This window comes from Podarcis erhardii (assembly GCF_964252035.2).
Source record: "Podarcis erhardii genome assembly, chromosome: 3".
NCBI classification, from domain to species: domain Eukaryota; kingdom Metazoa; phylum Chordata; class Lepidosauria; order Squamata; family Lacertidae; genus Podarcis; species Podarcis erhardii.
Window position 1 is genome coordinate 5,142,204 of NC_138507.1, and position 15,050 is coordinate 5,157,253.

Sequence of the window (15,050 nt, forward strand, 5' to 3'; positions counted from 1 at the left end):
GAGAACCATGTAACCACTTCGAGCTTGTTGGAAGAAACATGGAATACAAATATACAGTGGTACCTCGGGTTAAGAACTTAATACATTCTGGAGGTCAGTTCTTAATATGAAAGTGTCAGGGAACTGCCATCGGAGAGACAGGTGGTGGACAGGCTCCAGGAGAATAGGAGAGAATCTGCAGCAGAAGAGGGAACCAGCAGGGGGAGTGCAGGAGTCACAGCGGAGGGGAGGCTCTGGGATGCTTCCAGTGAGAGTAGTGGAGAGGTAACGGGACCCCCGTTGGGAACGCCCACCCTTCGCCGGAAACTGTCACGCAGAGAGTCACGAAAGCGCATGTCTGTCAAACAGCTTTTATGTTGGCGTAGATTCCGTAGACGCCCACTGTCAGATACTACCAGCGACTGACGGAGTCATGCTTTGGGGGCTCCGTTAGTGCATCGGTTTGGATGACCAGCCAAACCCCAGAGGGATCAAGCTTTTACGCACAAGCAGCTCATTATCCCATCACAGCAATCTGACAGTCTTTGAAAGCAGCTTGTGCAAGCAGAAGGCATCATGAGCGAACCAGCCGGAACCGGGGGAGCAGGAGCCGGGGCAGATCCAAGCCTGGAACAAAGGTACAGGGCGTTGGAGGTCCAGCTGGCACTGCAAACGGCGAGGCTCGAGGAGAGGAGGGCTCAAGATGCAGATAAGGGGAAGACCACCCCACTTGCCAGACGGGTGCCTGGACTGGTGCAGAAATTTGGGGGGGATCCCCGGAACTATCAAGCCTTTAGGACAGAGATGCAATATGCTCTCAATCTGCTGTTTGATGACTTCCCCGACGAGAACTCTAGAGTGGCGTACGTGATTGGCCATCTAGAGGGAGGGGCGAGGGACTGGGTTCGGCCCCTGATGGCAGCCAATAATGAAATCTTAAAGGACACAATGAAGTTTTTCCGCGCCATGGACTTGATGTTTTCCAGCGAGATCGAGCAGGGAGTGGTGCGCAGGCAGTTAATGGCGTGTAAACAGGGGAGCCGATCTGTACGTGAGTACTGGACTGAGTTCACCATGCTGATTCATAGACTTGGGTGGGACCTTGCTAGTGAACCTATTCAAATGCTGTTTGAAGAAGGTCTCTCTCCGGCAGTGAAAGATGAACTTTCCCGGGCGCCTAGGGCGGAGTCTATGGATCAGCTGACTAAATCAGCGCTGTCCATTGGGGCACGCCAGGAAGCTAGAGCTATGGAAAAGCGGGAAGGAAAGGGGGAACGTTGGAAGGACTTCCGCATTCCAGAGATTCCGGGGCAGCCTTTCCCGCCAGCAGAGCCGATGGAACTTGGAACAGCGCGCGCGCGCGCAGTTTCAAACACCAGTGAAGGGCGGAAGAAGGAGGGAAAGAGCGGCAAGAGATGCTATCTCTGCCAACAGCCAGGTCACTTTGCCAGAGTCTGTCCGCAAAGGAAGGAATGGCAAGGGATGGCGGGAACTGTTGGGGGGAAGGAGGAAGAAGAAATCACGGAGCAAGTAAAAGCCAACGCCTGGTTGCCAACATCAGGGCACAGCAGCCAGGCCAGGGAGTAATGAATGTGCCCACGCCGGAACCTCCAAGACCAGCGCTTGTGATAGAGGTGTTGCTGGAACTGGCAAACGGACACCCACTGAAGATAAAGGCGCTATTGGATTCAGGTAGCTCATGTAATTTCATGAGCAAAGAGTTTGCAGCTGCACACCAGATACAGACTATCCCATTGAGTAAGCCTTTGCAGGTTACCACAATTGATGGGAGGGAGCTGTTGGGAGGAGAAGTGAGCCAACAGACTGTACCAATGATAATGAGGGTGGCACGACACACCGAACTGATAGCGTTTAACGTAGCCACCTTGGGAGGAGCTCCTATTATCTTGGGTATGAGCTGGCTGGCGCTACACGATCCGCTAGTAGGCTGGCATCAGAGAGTGGTTTCCTTTGGATCAGCACATTGCCTAGAACACTGCAAGGAGGGAGAGGCTCAGGCAGGCGCCAGGGCCACTCTAGCAGGGATGGAAATGATGGACAAGGGGAGGGTGCCACCACAATACGCTGACTTGATTGACGTATTCAGCGAAAAAGAAGCAGATAAGCTGCCCCCGCACAGACCCTTTGATTGTCAAATTACCTTACTCCCAGGAGCACAATTGCCAGTGGGCAAGCTGTATGCAATGTCAGACAGTGAGATGCAGGAGTTAAGGGAGTTCATTGACAAGAATCTCAAGCGAGGTTTCATCAGAGAGTCACGAGCGGTGGGGGGCAGCCCAGTGTTCTTTGTGGACAAAAAAAACACGGGCAAGCCCAGGCTTGTATGTGATTTCAGGGCCCTAAATGCAGTGTCAGAACCAGTGACTTTCCCTATGCCCAGAATTGATGACATTCTAACACGGGTGAGAAAAGGGAAAATTTTTACCAAGCTGGACCTTAGGGGGGCATATAACTTGATACGTGTGAGAAAGGGGGATGAGTGGAAGACCACTATGTTCACCCCCTTGGGGGCCTTTGAGTACTTGGTTATGCCTTTCGGATCACAAGCGGGCTCCGCCTGTTTTCAATCATTCATGAATCACGTCCTGGGGCCACTGCTCTACAAGAACTGCGTAGCGTTCTTAGATGACGTCCTGGTGTACTCAGACAACGAGGAGCAGCATGTGCGAGATGTAAGAGAGGTACTGAGCAAGCTGCGAGAAAACCGGCTGTGGGTGAAACTGGAGAAGTGTCAGTTTCATACCAAGGAGGTGGAATTCCTGGGGTACCGGTTGTCTGACAAGGGATTGGCCATGGATCCCAGCAAGGTTCAAGCGGTACTGGAATGGAAAACACCAAAGACCAAGAAGGACGTGCAAAGGTTCCTGGGCTTCGGAAACTTCTATAGGAAGTTCATCAAAAACTTTGCCCACTTAACAGCGCCCATCACGGATTGTCTTAGTAGCAAAAAGAAATTTGTTTGGACGGGAGAAGCGCAGAGGGCGTTCGAACGCTTAAAGCAGGCGTTTGCGTCGGAAGAGCAACTTTTGCACGTGGATCTACAACAACCAATGAGAGTGGAGACTGATGCGTCAGACCGAGCGGTGGGGGCCGTTCTTCTCCAGCCGGGAAAAGATACGTCTGAATGGAGACCGTGTGCATTCTTCTCGCGGAAGTTGAACAAATCCGAGAGGAACTACACAGTGTACGACCGAGAACTGCTCGCCATTCATGAAGCATTCCGGAAATGGCGGCACTTACTGATTGGGGCGCAGCACAAGGTTCAAGTCCGAACTGACCACAAAAATCTGGAATACTGGAGAACAGCCCGAGTGCTGAACCAGAGACAAGTGAGATGGGCCCAGGAGTTCTCCAAATTCCACTTTGAGATTCGTTACGTACCCGGCTCCGAGAACGTGAGGGCGGACGCTCTTTCCAGGAAACCTGAGTACTTAGAGGGGGAGGGAGCGCCTGAGGCAAGGCATGTAATCCCCGAAGACCGCTGGGTGTGTGGGGTGGCATTGGTGGGGCAGAGGGAACTGATAGATGGTACGGAGAACGATGAATACGCCCAAGAGAAACTCAGAGAGCTCCGGAGGACAGAGGAGAACACAGGGGGGTTCGAAGAAAAGAACGGGGCGTTGTATTACAAAGGGGCACTGTACATACCCGACGGGGAACTGAGGGGCAGAGTACTCAAGCAGTTGCATGACAGCCCCACAGCGGGACATTTTGGACAGCACAAAACCATGTGGTTGGTTACCAGGGAGTTTTGGTGGCCCAAGGTGAGGGAGGACGTACGGGAATATGTCAGGGGTTGCGACAGGTGCCAGCGAGCGAAAGGAGAGAGGGTGGCGCCAGCGGGGCTATTACAACCCTTACCCACGCCCGAAAGGCCATGGGAGGCAGTATCCATAGATTTTATGACAGACCTTCCAAAATCCAAAGGCAAAACAGCTGTCATGGTGGTGGTAGATCAATTAACCAAGATGTGTCATTTTATAGCCTGTTCACATGCAGTCACAGCGGAGGAAACCGCCAAGTTGTTTGTAGAACATATTTTTAAGTTGCATGGCGCCCCCTTGAGGGTTTTGAGCGACAGAGGGAAACAATTTACTTCCAGGTTCTGGAGGAAACTTATGAGCTTACTGCACGTAGAACTCAATTTCTCAACTGCCCGGCACCCAGAAACCAATGGGCAAGCGGAAAGGGCAAATGGGGTTTTACAACAATACCTGAGGTGTTATGTAAAAGACAGAGAAAATGATTGGGTGGATAAGTTACCTCTAGCAGAATTTGCCTACAACAACGCGGAGAACGTGTCCACAGGGATGAGTCCCTTCCTGGCAAATTATGGGTGTCACCCCCGGGCATTCCCAGGAGAGGGAGGGGAGAGGTGGAGCGTGCCGGCGGCGGAATATTTTTTTGAAGAGATGGAGGCGATCCACCGTCAGCTTCAACTTAACTTAGAGAAAGCCAAGGAAGAATATAAGAAGCAAGCAGACAGAAATAGGAGGGAGGGTGAAACTATAAGGGTGGGGGACCGGGTGTGGTTGTCCACCCAAGGGCTACCGTTCAAGGGCGGGAGTAAGAAATTGAGGCCCAAAAGATTGGGACCCTTTGAGGTCACACAGCAGGTCAACCCAGTGGCATTCAAACTCAGGCTGCCCAGTCACATGAAATTACACCCAGTATTTCACAGGTCATTACTGTCGCCGTACCGAGAGGGACGTGAGTGGGGGGAGCGTGAGAGAGAGGCCACCCAAACGCCCGTGATAGAAGAGAGAGAGCGCGACATGAACGTGGCAGGAATCATTGATTCCAGGTGGAAGGGGAATCAGGTGGAATATCTGGTAGAATGGGAGGGGGAAGCAGAGTCGGAAAACACTTGGGTACCAGCAGAGGTAGTCAATGACGAGGTTTTAATAGAAACATTTCATCAGCGTTTCCCAAGAAAACCGCAACCCGTGGCTCGATTTAGAAGGGAACACTTTGGGACCACCGATGAGGAAGGGGAGTTTGAAGGGTTCCCAGAGTCAGGGGTGGGTGAAGAAGCCGACTCCGACGAAGAAGAGGAAGACGGGGAGAGAGACGGTACGCCGTGGCTGGAAGTGTTAGAATCCTCGGACGACGAGGAGAGTTCCTTCAGGGGCTTTCCGCCCTCACCGCCAGTGGGAGAGGAGGCGGGAGGGGGTGAAGGGGGCCCTGGGGGGGAGGTGGATGTCAGGGAACTGCCATCGGAGAGACAGGTGGTGGACTGGCTCCAGGAGAATAGGAGAGAATCTGCAGCAGAAGAGGGAACCAGCAGGGGGAGTGCAGGAGTCACAGCGGAGGGGAGGCTCTGGGATGCTTCCAGTGAGAGTAGTGGAGAGGTAACGGGACCCCCGTTGGGAACGCCCACCCTTCGCCGGAAACTGTCACGCAGAGAGTCACGAAAGCGCATGTCTGTCAAACAGCTTTTATGTTGGCGTAGATTCCGTAGACGCCCACTGTCAGATACTACCAGCGACTGACGGAGTCATGCTTTGGGGGCTCCGTTAGTGCATCGGTTTGGATGACCAGCCAAACCCCAGAGGGATCAAGCTTTTACGCACAAGCAGCTCATTATCCCATCACAGAAAGTGTTCTTAACTTGAGGTACCACTTTAGTTAATGGGGCCTCCCACTGCCACTGCCGCGTGGTCCTCGAGCTGCTTCACCACATCTTCCAAGGAGTTTGTGGGTTCATTCGGAGGCTGTGGTTCCCCAGAGCTCTGCAGGGGGCTCAGGCTCCTACAAGACGGAGGTGTTTTGTCTACAGCCAAGGCGTCGTGTGGCCCCCGAAAAGCCCTGTCTAAGGAGTCGCCAGTCTGGTTCTTGTGGCCTACGGAAGCGCTGAGCTGGGTTGGAGCAGGTTTGAAACGTGGAGTGTCAGTGGGGAGGCTTTGGATAGCCTTTGTGCTCTCGTCCAGGCTGATGGTGTGCAGCAGGTGACTGCGGAGAGGGCTGCCTTGCGAGGTGCTGCTGGTGCTGTTCTGGGTCAGGCTCCTGTTGCTCTTGGACAGCTTCTGGCCTTTGGCTGATGACTGCCTCGGCATGCACAACAGGCTCTTCCATGATACCACCTTGAAGGCAGAGGGTCTGATCCGACACCTGTTGAAGCATCCATGTTCAGGCAATGAGCTCTTGGAGAAATCGGCTGCTTGTTGATGGTCCCGGAAATACCGCTCGGGGGACTGGTTCTCCTGGTCACTCTCATAGTCCCTTTGAAAGCCACCTCCAGATGACTGGTGCTTCTTCTCAGCCCGGGTGTCCCGCTTGCCCCAGTGGAAGTAGCCAAAAACTCTACGCTGTGACATTCCTTTCCGGAGCAGCCCGTCTGGCTGACGCATGCCACGCAGACCTCCGGGAGAAGTCGGCAAGGAATCCCGTTTCTCTACTCGGCTGCCCACGTTGCCCATGCTGCCGTCGTTCTCAGGCTCAGAATCCAGAGTGAAAGGATCAAACAGACAATGGCAGGGGTTAACGGTCACATGAGAGGCCTGTTCTGTTGCTATGGAGTTTTAAACACAAGCGGAATGCCAGCCCATAATGGCAGCCTGCAGCCTGATCCCCGGCTAGACTGGGCTGGACTCCATTCCGCGACCTCCTCCTGCAGCCCCTTGGTTGGCTCCATAATCCTTGTCTTTCCATCCATTTACATATTCATTCTTCGCACTCTTATTTAGTTGCTAACAACATACCGTATTTTTCCGTATATTTAGTCAAAATTTGGGGGTCGTTTTATACACAGTTGGTGAATGCACAGGGGTTCCGGCTCTGGCTCTGGTGCGGGCGGCCCAAGCTCTGACCTGGACTTGGGTTCGGGTTGGGCTTTGACACGGGTGCGGGCGGTGCGGGTTTGGGCTCTGGCCCGATTTCTTAATTTTGGGTTCAAAAAAATAAGGGTCGTCTTATACATGGGGGCATCTTCTACAATGGTACCTCGGGTTACATACGCTTCAGGTTCCATACACTTCAGGTTACAGACTCCGCTAACCCAGAAATAGTGCTTCAGGTTAAGAACTTTGCTTCAGGATAAGAACAGAAATTGTGCTTCGGGGGCGCAGCAGCAGCAGGAGGCCCCATTAGCTAAAGTGGTGCTTCAGGTTAAGAACAGTTTCAGGTTAAGTACGGACCTCCGGAAGGAATTAAGTACTTAACCTGCGGTACCAGGTTAAGAAGAGTTTGGATTTGATATCCCACCTTTCACTCCCTTTAAGGAGTCTCAAAGTGGCTAACAATCTCCTTTCCCTTCCTCCCCCACAACAAACACTCTGTGAGCTGAGTGGGGCTGAGAGACTTCAGAGAAGTGTGACTGGCCCAAGGTCACCCAGCAGCTGCAGGTGGAGGAGCGGAGACGCGAACCCGGTTCCCCAGATTACGAGACTACCGCGCTTAACCACTACACCACACTGGCTACTGGTGGGAAAAGTGCTTGTGTAAATCACCTTAAGTAACCCTGAATTCGAGATGCTAGAACATTGTCCAGTGGCACCTTAGAGACCAACTAAGTTTGTTATGGTGCATGTGTGCTACAGTTCTGGAATTTGTGGTTTAGGAATTATTCCGGTTCACCCAGAATTCAGGAAAAGTGGGATGTAGGAATGCTCTGGCACCAACCAGAAGAACAGCTGTACATAGCTTTGGGACTTCCTTAGTGGGAAGCAATGCACAAATCTAACAAACCTATACAATGAAAAGCTGTAATAGGTGAAGTTTCTTTACCTGTCGCCTCTTTTCAAATGAAACCTATCTATTCCAGATTCTCAATATGGTGCATCTAACAAAATGATTTTTCAAGTCCACATTCACTTCGACCTTGTCATACAACATATATCCATGTCATCCAAACCTCAAATCATGGCATTCTAGTTCCAAAACCCTCCTGTTTCTTAAGATCAACCAATACTTCCTCCACACTCAGCAACAGGCTGCAAAATACAGTTTCAAATCAGGCAGTTCCTTCACATCTCACAGTACTTTCATTTTAACTCATGGTTTTTTACATTGCCACAAAACTTAGATGAATCTTTTTTGCCATTCTCTAAACAGTAAATCAGTCATAATAGCTATTGTTTGAAATAAAAAGATCATTCTAGGCAAAACATTCATTTTTATTACTGAAATTTTGACATAATTATTTGACATAATTATTTGACAACATCATGTCATCAGCAAATGCTCTTAGCTTGTATGTTTTCTTTTTAAATCTTTCTTCCCATAATTCTTTCCTTTAATATCTCACAGCAACACTTCTAGGACAAGAATAAAAGGTAACAGGGATAGCAGACAGCTTTGCCTTGTCCCATTCTGTATTTCACGGGGTTTAGTCCTACCTCCATCAACCACCATCTGTGTGACCCTTTGAAGGGCATATTCTCAGTGTCTTTATCTGCCAACCATAGGAGCCCACTCCTAGGGGCTGAGGGGTCTTCAGGCACCACTAAAACCTTTGAGGGGGCTCCTCCCCCCCAGTTTATGGGCATTGCCATTCAAATGGTTACCTGCCGCCCCCCCCCCCATTTTATTCAAGTTGGCACCCCTGCTGCCAAAACTTTCAACTCCCTCTCCTCTGCTGTTTGGTTGCTCAGATACAGGTTCAAGCCAGGGGTGTCAGCTCACATCACAATCCTAGATGAAGGTATTTCGGTTGATGTGAATCAACAGGAAAAAGGGGTAAGATGTTAGGTGAACAAATTGGATGTTATGGGATTTAATTTAGGCCACAACTTTATCCTCTGCCATGTGTTTGCTCCCCTCCAGTATTTTCCTCACTTCAATCCTGACATAGACAATATGCTTGGAAACATTCACCAGTGCCTTTTATTTAAAACAAAGCTGTTAACATTCATCCAAATGGACGGAAGTATAATGGCAGCCATGTTCTGGCAGCCAAATTAGAAGCTCTTTACCTGCTGTCAGATGAACTTCTCTGACCTGAATATTTGTTTTAAAGGTGATTTTTAACCTTTCTCTCCTCCCTCTGCCCCCGCAATCTCCATAGCTCATTTGGTATAATTCATTCAAGGTTGGATGTGGATTTGCCTACTGTCCAGAGTTAGTTTGGCCTTACAGTCATGTCTGCCATTATTGCCCTGCGTAAGTATCAGTTCTGAGCACTGTCTTCTTAACTCACACTGGTTGATCCAAATGTTTGTCCCCCTGAATTACTCCACATTTGGGAGCTTTGGAGTAGAGTGAGAAAGCCTTCCAAAATTGGAAACAGGAGCAGACCATTGAGTGGGAGGGGGCAAATACCGGGTGGGGGGAAGCTTTTGAAGTGGTACTTATTTAAAGTCCAAGGAACAAGATGACCAGAGAGGTTCTTCATCTGCCCCAGTTTCCTAACATTTAATAGCAGAGCGTGTGTGCTGCAACATGACTGAGCACTGTAGCCCTAACATGTTTGGAAGAGAGACTGCAGAGGCCCCAGGGAGGTGGCTCAGGGATGGTTTTGCATCATTCCCAGGGAATTGCACACACACAGAGAAAATCTGGTTCAACCTCCCCTCTTCCCACAACTGGGCTAAAATTCCTGACTTTCTGCTCTAGCCAGCTACCCAGCCAGGCATGAGCTCAAGGCAGATTGGAGGATGTTATATCCTATAGCCTGCAGTGTCCTCTATATGGCAATACTAGGCTGATATTCTTTGGGTTTCTCCTTTACACATGAGATGGTTGGCTGGAGGAAGAAGTCATTTCTAGCCAGCTTGCTGATAGGCAGTGTGGTGTAGGGGTTAGAGTGCTGGGAGACCGGGGTTCAAATCTCCACTCAGCCGTGTACCTCACTGGGTGACCTTGGATGAGTTGCTGCCTCTCAGCCTACCCTACCTCAAAGGGTTGTTGTGAGGATAAGATTGGGGAGGGAGGGAACCTTGTAACCACTTCGAGCTTGTTGGAAGAAAGATGGAATGTAAATATACAGTGGTAAAGGGCTTGGCTGGATGAATCCCTAGCCGGAATTAAGATTGCTGGAAGAAATATCAACAACCTCTGATATGCAGATGACACAACCCTGATGGCAGAAAGTGAGGAGGAATTAAAGAACCTTTAATTAAAGAACCTCTTTTTTAAATAATAATAATAAAAATATTAACCGGCCAATCAAATCGAATCAAATCACATCACATAAATTCCAAATTACAAAGCCGAATTTTAAATTTTGTTGAGGGAATCCATATTTCAAGATCCGAAGGGGGATTCTGATCATCTTCTTGCCACTGCGTTAATGTCCAAATCAGTCCAAACAAAGTTCATAATTTCTATCCAGTCTTATCTTGCTGTTTCCACCTCACATCTTGTTCATATATTTTCTCTTTTTTCTTTATGATCTCTTCTGATAGTCTCCTTAAGCCGATAAACACCAATAATAATCCTGTGTGAATTTTTCCGTTCTTCCAATCCTCAAATCGAGGTAGTTTCCATATATCATCGCCTTCATAGATAACAGTGCTCTTTCCATCATTAATTACAGAACTGTCGTTCTTATGTCCCACTGAGGAGTTTCACTCACAATATAAAAACAGCTCTATTTCTCTATTTCTCCTCTCAGACTTAAGTCCTCCAACAGAACTTCCCAATATGGCAACGGAATTTTTAACTGCGTCATTCCAAAGCCCTTATACATTCCACGCTCTTCTTAAAACATGCTTTGGTTCGAAAGTTTATCTCCACACAGCCTTAAATCCACAGCTTAAGTCCTTAAAACGACATTTCTGACTTGTGGGAGGGGAGGGGATACTTGTTTAATCACATAGGGAAAGAAAGGAAAGTTCCCCCCTCCCCCATCAGTCCCTTTGCCATACCGAGTCTTGGTGTATCTTCTCATGATTTATACTTGTTCCTCCGACTCATCTTGTTTTATCTGAGATCTCTTCTGTTAGCAGTCTTTACTCCCCCTTCTTCCTTGAAACATGTGCATTCGCTTCATCCAAATTGTTTCTTTTGAAGTTCTTGCAGCTAGTGGCATGGATCAGAGATGGCGTCCAGGAGCGCCGAAATCCTACAGAAGGGCATTGTGCCTAGTGCCCCCATCCCCACAAATTCGGGGGTGGTATAGGGCACAGCAGGCAAGGCAGTCCCCCACCGCAATCCTGGGGGGGGGTGTAGGGAGGCTAATTACTCCCATTACAGCCTCCAATTTACCTCATGTGGGTCGGAGAGATGTTATTGTCAGCCATCTTCTGATGCGCCCCTAGTGGTCCCCCAGCCTACCCTACCTCAAAGGGTTGTTGTGAGGATAAGATTGGGGAGGGAGAGAACCATGTAACCACTTCGAGCTTGTTGGAAGAAACATGGAATACAAATATACAGTGGTACCTCGGGTTAAGAACTTAATACATTCTGGAGGTCAGTTCTTAATATGAAAGTGTTCTTAACTTGAGGTACCACTTTAGTTAATGGGGCCTCCCACTGCCACTGCCGCGTGCTTTCTGTTATCACCCTGAAGCAAAGTTCTTAACCCGAGGTACTATTTCTGGGCTAGTGGAGTCTGTAACCTGAAGCGTCTGTAACCCAAGGTACCACTGTAATACATAATCACAATAAATGACACAGCAAAGATACATTAGGGGGCAGAATTTGCCATAGCTGCTAGAAAGCTGTGCTAATACTATGTGTTTGAGCCAGCAATTAATTGCGCAGTGGGTGATTTGTTTTAAACATTTGTTTGTCTGAAATTTTATGAGTATATTTTTAGTTCTTCTGTCTTATGTGTGTAATTTGTCATGGCATGTGCTGTATACAATAATTTTTTGAGTGAGTCAATAGCCAACCGCCATCAGACCTGCCACACAATGTAAGCTGCAAAAGTCATTCTGCGTAGTACATTTGATGCAAAGCATATTGTAAAAGGTAAAGGGACCCCTGACCATTAGGTCCAGTCATGGATGACTCTGGGGTTGCGACACTCATCTTGCTTTACTGGCCGAGGGAGCCAGCGTTTGTCTGCAGACATGTGGCCAGCATGACTAAGCCGCTTCTGGCGAACCAGAGCAGTGCATGGAAACACCGTTTACCTTCCCGCCGGAGCGGTACCTATTTATCTACTTGCACTTTGACATGCTTTTGAACTGCTAGTCTGACAGGAGCAGGGACTGAGCAACAGGAGCTCACCCCGTCGCGGGGATTCGAACTGCCGGCCTTCTGCTCGGCAAGCCCTAGGCTCTATGGTTTAGACCACAGCACCACCCACATCCTAAGCACTGCTCTGCCATTTCAGAGGGAGCATAGTTAAACAATTGCAAGAACCCTACAGACCAGGTACACCATGTGGAGACTGCCCTCAGAACTGTGAAGATAAACTCTGCAGTAAGTTACTGATAATATGAAGCAACTTTTCTGCATAAGATGGACTTCTAAATCATTTTATTTCTAAAGTATCTGTTGCAAAGCTAGTTCTCCTTAGGGAGTCATGTGCTTTATTTCTTATAGAATAAGAGTCATCAATATTATGATTTAGTCCTCTGTGCCTCCCTGACTTATCATTTAAGTATTACCACAAATAAAACATTTTCCATAACAAACCTTCCTCAGACAGAAAAAAGGCATAAGGTTTATTGACGATTGGTCTAAATTCATAACATATATGGAAACAAACTCTAGAGATATAAAAATTACAGTAGGTTTAATATAACTCTTGCAATGTGTAGATGCTATAAAATGAAAAACTGCAGAATGGCTTTAATTTTCACATAATCCAAAACCAAGATGGAGGGAAGTCAATCGTTATTTGTTGTTATTTAATGTCTGTTTTTTGGTTGGTGTAGGTGTTTTGCTTTGGGTGATGTTTGCCCTTTTCTCTGATATGTGTGGGCTATTTTTTATTTTTATTCTTTTTTTACTATTACAGAAAATGAATAAAAAGAAGTTAAAAAAAACAAAAACAAAAAAACAAACCTTCCTACTAGGAGCTGAATTATCTTGGGAGATTGTTGTGAGTGAAAATATTCCCTGTGCTAGGCAGGGTCAGTGCCCTTTAGACCTCTGTAGGTTGTAACAAGTTCAATCAAGCCCAGAAATAGAGAGAAAGTCAGCATTACCATGGGAAGAGGAAACACCAAGACTGTGATGATATAATAAGGATTTAAATAGTGGTTATCTCTGTTTTGTATCTAACTTTGTTTTGACTTGATTGCTTATAGCCAACCCCTGCCAGTATGCGGATAAAATCAAGGAGTGTGATGTTCTGCTACAAATGGCCAAATGTCCTGATGAATTGCTGGGGGGAAACTGCCAAGCTACCTGCAAATGCAAAACAGAAATCAAGTAATAAACGCACGAATGTCACAAAGATCCGTCTTGAGAGAATGGTTGCTAACTGAAGAAGATAGAAATTTGGCATTGACAGGAACTTCTCGTTTCCCCCTCTAACTGGCCAAGATATGGCGTCTGAAATTATTAGTGTAAAACAGGAGTGGTACCTCGGGATGCGAACGGGATCCGTTCTGGAGCCCCGTTCGCATCCCGAACAGAACGTAAGACGCGACAGCATGTCTGCGCATGTGCAGGTCACGTTTTGCCGCTTCCACACATGCGCGTGACATCATTTTGACTGTTTGCGCATGCGCGAGTGGCGAAACCCGGAAGTAACGCGCTCTGTTACTTCCAGGTCGCTGCAGATGCAACTGTGAAAATTCTACCCTCATGAGTCTCCTCCTCCTTTCCTATCACAGCACCCAACTCTGCTTCCCAATTTTAGTTGCCTGCAGACCAGTTTAACCGTCAAGAATGATGAAAAAGAGAAAAGCCAATATAGACAAGAAAGATTTATTATCAGGGTACTTTCCAGAATTCCCATCAGGAAAACATACTGGCGATAAATCTTTCTTGTAACCACTGCTTTAGACTTTTCATCCATGTTGATTGTCCTTAACGCTGGGGTATATGAAGAGGGATCATATGTTTGATTACTGATTTTAGCTTCAACGATGGCAACTACAGATGATACCCAGCTATATTTATTGTGTTCTGTCTGAATCAGAAGAGGCAGCTGAGATGCTAGATAGATGTTTAGAGTTAGTGGTGGCCTGGATGTCGCTCAACAAATTGAAACTTAGGTCTTAGGTGTTTTATGTCCTCAAGTGTAGGAGGTGGAAAGGCAGGCTGTCCCCTGGAAGCAGCAAGTGTATAGTTTAGGAGTAATACTGGATTATTTCTGGAAGCCCAAGTAACCTTGGTGTGTGGGATTGCCTATATCTAGCTTCAGCTGGTGTGCCAGTGATACCCTCTTTTTGTACAGTGTTGACTTGGCCACAGCACTTATGCAGTAGCCAGATTACTGGCTGGGGCTGCCTTTAGAATGCATATATTCCATGTTCTGAAACAGCATGGATTTCCAGAAGGTTTCTGAGCCTAATTCAAGGTGATCGCATTGGTGTTTAAAACCGTAAATCAGTTAGGCCCCAAATCTGAGATACCACCTCCTTTGGTACAGACCCTCTCTCAGGTGTTAAGATCAGCAGAAGGGACCCTCTTGGTAGCTTTACCATCCTCAGAAGTTCAGGATGGTGGTGGCCTTAAAAAGGGCAAACTCTGTGGCAACTGTTAAATTGTGGAAATCCGTTCTCCCAGAGGTGCATCTGACAAATTTGCTATGTACCATATGAACTTCAGCCTGGCTTTTGACACCTGAGATTTTCAGGATCCTCCCTATTCCTGTGACTGTCATTTGTTTAACTTTTTTAATTTTGAACTTTAAATTGCTGTTACTCACCCTGGGACCCACTGGTGAAGGACAATACTACTACCTCCTCCTCCTCTTCTTCTTCTTCTTCTTCTTCTTGCCTTTTTATGAAAGTTTGGGATAGCTCAGTCGGTAAAAACATGAGACTCTTAATCTCATGGTCGTACATTCCGCCCCCATGTTGGGCAAGAATATTCAACATTGCAGGACGTTAGACTAGTTGACCCTCATGGTCCCTTCCAACTCTAAAATTCTATGATGAACAGCCTCCCAGCAGGGCCCTTAAGGCAAAACTGCACAGTGTTGCCTCTTGCCTCAGAGAAGAAAGGGAATTAGGAGTATGGCTGCTAGGCTGTACTTCATTTTA

The 15,050-nt window shown here is 47.8% G+C and overlaps 1 protein-coding gene and 1 pseudogene across 2 annotated transcripts in view; both read right to left on the reverse strand.

Annotated features, from left to right (window-relative positions):
* Window positions 1-15,050, reverse strand: part of MCM3 (minichromosome maintenance complex component 3) — a 368,003-nt gene that overhangs the window by 178,755 nt on the left and 174,198 nt on the right. The gene's annotated exons all lie outside the window — the stretch shown is intronic.
* LOC309338638 (NEDD4-binding protein 3 homolog pseudogene) lies at window positions 5,625-6,588 on the reverse strand (annotated as a pseudogene). The gene has a single exon. The product of its transcript is annotated as an NEDD4-binding protein 3 homolog pseudogene (transcript).